The sequence below is a fragment of the Lactuca virosa genome, chromosome 6 (assembly GCF_052849685.1).
Source record: "Lactuca virosa cultivar CGN04683 chromosome 6, Lactuca_virosa_CGN04683_v6, whole genome shotgun sequence".
NCBI lineage: Eukaryota > Viridiplantae > Streptophyta > Magnoliopsida > Asterales > Asteraceae > Lactuca > Lactuca virosa.
Window position 1 is genome coordinate 8316242 of NC_136431.1, and position 5475 is coordinate 8321716.

Consider the following 5475-nt stretch of genomic DNA (forward strand, 5'->3'; position numbering starts at 1 on the left):
AAATAAGAAAAAGTTTTGTTCATATCTAAGTTTAGATAAAAAGGTGTATCTAATCAAATAGATATAATAAAATGAAATATAAAATAAGGTGTATGTTTTGTAATATTTACAATGATGCCACTCATTTTTTTAAACCTTGACAAAAATGCATTTTATAAATTTTTTAAACATGTATTTGTTAAATGGAAAATATACTTTTAATAATAATAAGCTAAAAATAATGGTTCTTAGGTTCTTAACCTTTAATGGTTCTCATTTGATCTTTTATATATATATATATATATATATATATATATATATATATATATATATATATATATATATATATAGGAGTAGGATCAAATGAGAACACCAAAAAGGTTGAGAACGCGAGAACAGATCTGAGCTCTTCAAATATCAAGATCTAAGGCTAATATAATTTATAAAAGTAATGAGATGTAACTGTAAATTTCTAAAAGTCATGGGATGAGATTGTAAATTTTTAATAGACTAAAGGGTAATATGGTCATTAAACGTTAACATATTTTTGTGAAGTTGCTGGAATCTCTCTCTCTCTCTCTCTACCCCTCTCTAACTCTCTCACTCACATATCCTTCTTCCTCTCACTCTCAAAATACAGATTTCAAACCTTTAAACCCTAATTGAGCCGTCACCACCATACACTTCCAAAACCATCATCACAACCTTCATCTATAATCCTTTACTGCATCTTTTATCTCAGAAAGGATCGTTCTCGATTTTTCTTAAATGTGCTACTGTGAAGGTCTCGATGAATGGAGAAGATAAAGAGGCTCAAGGTGCTGAATCGATTTTCATGGCCGGAGTGAGCACCCAAGACAATCACAGATTCGAGCCCTAATTACAGAAACGACAATCACAGATTCTGATAGAAGATCAAGAACGATCTCAGGTCCTTACTCCTCCGCCGCCTCAGCCACCGTGACAACCCAAGACAATCATGGGTTCTGCGGTCGAAATCCAAAGAGATCTCAGGTCAATAGACGATGCCATTAGATCACACGAAGGTATATTTGTCTCGAAATACTCAAAACCTAAACCGATTGCACACACAGTCCACTTGCTTGGAATGGATTCCTCCTTCACAACTTTTTCACTGATTCCCGATGTTCAGCTGAGATTTTATTTTGATTTAACCTCTATAGAACGATACTTGTGTTGTAACTATTTCTGATTTTTTTGTTTTCTCCAAAAATCGAATTCTAGAAAAAAGCCCAGATGATTAGGCTTTTTGTTTCGAGTAATATTCTTGAATAACCGAATGAAGAACTGAATGAAGAGAAGTCTACCACATATCTCATGCTTCTATGAAACAAATAGTGATGAATAGACTTTGGCTATGTCTTTGCTTTCCATATTTCACGCAGGTCCAACAAAAGAGCAAGAACATATGTATTCAATTGTATTCATAAGATTAGGTGTATATTCATTACAGATTGAAGTGTATTCATTAGTGATTAAATGTGTATTCAAATGTATTCATAAGATTATATGTATATTCATTACTGATGAAGTGTATTCATTAGTGATTAAATATGTATTCAATGTTTTCTATTCAAAAGCAATCCATATTTACATGTGTTCATTCATTTGTGTTTTATTCGTTTATGAATATAACTTAATTCATCTATTCATTCAAGATTCTTACCGAATTCATATATGATTACAAATATGTTCTATTCATGTATGATTACCAATATGCGGATAAAATGATTAATGCGTCAGTATTTTTGATGTTGGTAAAAATAAACTTAAAACAAAAAAAAAGTTTTTTTTTTAAATTATGGTAAAAACGTATTTTAAAATCATTTTATGTATTTTGTTAATTAAAAATAGATTATACAAATTCCTAATATTTGGGTAAAAAATCTATTAATCAGATTAATTCCCATGATTTTAGGAATTATTTAATTATCCATAAATTATCCATAATTAATTATATTGTAAAATTCCTTTTATGTCCTTATAGAATGATTGGTTCACAACTGTTCTCGCGTTCTCAACCTTTTTGGTGTTTTCAATTGATCATTTCCTTATATATATATATATATATATATATATATATATATATATATATATATATATATATATATATATTTATGAGTTATTATCACTATAGCCCAACGAACTTATTGGTTTTGGTTTAAATGATCATTCGTGATATTTTTTGCATTATAAGGGAATCGATTCATGTTTTCAAGTTTTAAAATGCCATTATGAAAAATGTGAAGGGGTCACCCGGTGAACCCCTTCCTACTCGGCAAGTACCATTTGACAAATCATTAAAATAAAGCCGCCTCACTTGTCACCTGTCTGAATATTTGATACGTCACCAACGCTGTTCAAACGTCCCCTTCAAATGGGTTCTCTTTCAATTCATCTCGTTCATCGTTCTCTATGGAATGAACCATTTGTTAAATGGGTGGACCTACACACCACACCCGTTTCAGCTCATGCTCGCTCTCACCATTTTCAAGTTCCTTACTTCTTTGGTTTCCTTCGAAAATCGCAACCATCACAACCTTAGTCACTATAATCCCTTTGCTTCTGAAAGTGAAAGTATGAGAGTTTATGTTAAAGAAAAAAACATGAGATATGGGTGTAGAAATGGGTATGATCAAGAAACAAAAAGAAGTCGGGTAACATGTTCGTATGCTAGCATAAGAAAATCGAAAATCACTCGATTGACACACGATTCTCTACATCACTCTTGATAAATTATGTAACGCCCCGATTCCTAGGTATTGATCTATGTATGAATCCTTTTTGGTTTACTCGACGAGTTGGCCGCCCTACTCGTCGAGTAGTAGCGGGTTGGTTCGCGTGTTTTAGTGATCGCCGAGTCCAAGAGCAGACTCGACGAGTAGGAGCTGACAGATGAAACCCTAGATTTCGGGGCATTTCACCCTATTTAAAGGATCATTGGCCTCCCACAGCCTCCCCTTTACTGCTTCTTGTCCCTCTCAAACCCTAAATCGATTGTGTGTGTTCTATTGGTGTGTTCAAGCTTTGAGGAGGAGTTTTGGAGGAGGAAACACTTAGGGAAAACAAGCAAGTAGAGGCAAGAACTCGTGGGACTCAAGATCTACATCAGTAAACACTCTCTTGAAGGTATTAAACTGCTTTCCCTTGGCTCATGTTCTTCAAAGATCTCTTTTGAATGGGTTTTATAAAAGGCTTCTTATGTTTGAGCTAAGATCTGAAGTTGTAACTTAAGATCTGGACTCCCTTTGGCCTCTAGACCCATAAAGTTATCAGCCTTGCCTAGAATAAGCCTTCCCTCAAGTGTGAGACTTCATTGCAAGCTTAGATTTGTCATTTAAGGGCCTTAAAGCTTTGCATGCATGTAAAGTTTGCAACTTTATGTGATAAGCAGGCCTTGGAAGGATGGATCTGTAATCTGGAACCTTTGCATGGATTAAAAAGAATCTGTATGGATGAAGGATTGAAGGGACTCGGCGAGCCACAAAGTCGACTCGGCGAGTCATAAGGAGATGGTCCTGAACTCGCCGAGTTGGATGAACAACTCGGCGAGTCCGATGAAGATTGTCAGAGACTCGGCGAGTCAGCAGAATGACTCGGCGAGTCGGTTAAGGATCTTACCAACCGTTGGGTGCGTGTGAACTTGTCGAGTTGCAAGGGGAAAAACTCGACGAGTGGTCAAGGAATTTCGATCGCGAGCCTTAGGAACTCGACGAGTCACTTCAGTGACTCGGCGAGCGGATGGTTATGCCGGGAACTCGACGAGTGGCTGGATACACTCGACGAGTTCAGGTCAACATGGGCTATTGACCCGGACAGTTGACTTTGACTTTGACCAAGGGTCGACCAGTTGACTTCTGAGGGGGGGTATCTTGGGAACTTATGAACTTTGTGATGTGTCAAATTCAGGTGGTGGAGTTTGTGGTGGTGATCCGGGAGCTGAGCTTTCTAGTTTCAGTCGACAGTTGCGAGGTGAGTTATCCTCACTATATCAACAGGGTCTACGGCACCAAGGCCGACCCTTTATGATTGCATTCTGGTTTTAGGATGTTACTATGCTATGAGATCCGTTAGATCTGTATGATTATCTGTACATATGTTAGTGACCTGGTTAGGTTAGTATCCTGGTTATAGGGTGTTGCTATGCTATGTGATCTGTTAGATCGGTTGACCGTTATGTATGCTAGCATATGATATGTTTGTACACATGTTTGTTTGATTGGGGTTTGGGTTGAGGCGATCCTGCTTTGTGCTGAAGGCCAACATACCCAGGGCGGTCCGGATAGACTACAGACCCAGGAGGGTATGATAGTCAGACCGAAGGCCCGACGAGCGGTCCGGATAGGCTGAAGGCCCTGCGAGGCGGTCCAGACGTGCCGAAGGCTCGGAGAGCGATCCAGATAGACTGAAGGCCTGCGAGGTGGTCCAGTCAGGCTGAAGGCCGATTATGCATTTTGTTCTGTGTTTGCTTATATGATATGATTATGGCTATGAGGTTGGTATTTTGGGGGTAACTCACTAAGCCTTCGAGCTTACATTTATTGATTTTTGTTTCAGGTACTTCTGGTGACCGCGGGAAGGCGAAGGCATGATCGTACCGCTCCTCCTATCATTATGATTTCATGATTTGATACTGGGATACTCTGATATTTATTATTTTGAAAACAAATTTTGTAAATGTTAAATGTTTAAATGTGTTGAAAAAGTTTAAATTGGGCATGATTTTTATGGACGTTACAAGTTGGTATCAGAGCCTTGGTTTGAGTGAATTGGAGGAACATTCATGTGAATCTAGTCTCAAATCAAGGAAAAGTTTTCAAAATAGTTTTAAATAGTTTTCAAAATAAGTGAAGGAGGATGCAGGGTGTACGATCAGCCGGAGCCAGTAAGTAGACCCCAAAATACCATACAATATGTGATTATGTGATATGTTAGAACAACATGCTAGTGCTAGGCTAGGGATCTTCAGGAATTGGATGATAGAGTCGCCTGATTTCATGATGCCTGCTAGCCTAGGGACTTCTCTTACATGAGATTGACATCATTACTGTAGCTGCTTAGTGTATGCACCACGGTTATACATAATTAAGATCTTATAGCCTGAGAATGTTTGATTTGGCCTTATGATCTGTTCTTGTTTGATTGGGAGCTTAGGGTTGGATTGGATATTCGAAAGTCTATAGGGTCCAACGTTATGTATGGCTAGCATACGCTAGTGCTGCAGGGTTGGTGGAAGTTTCATGGATGGGTGGGTTGTGAGAGGCCGTAAGGCCAAGCATGAGATACCTAGTATTCCTCTAGGAGTGAGGATTGAGCGCTCGCTATGTTTATGCATGTTTTTAGGGCGTTGTGGTGATACTTGAGACAAATATGGGTAGGTGTGGAAGGTAGTATGGGTCCGTACTACTGAAAGCACATGACCCATACGCGTACCAAGGAAGTCACAACCCTTAGGGTTAGTCGGGAGTTGGCTGC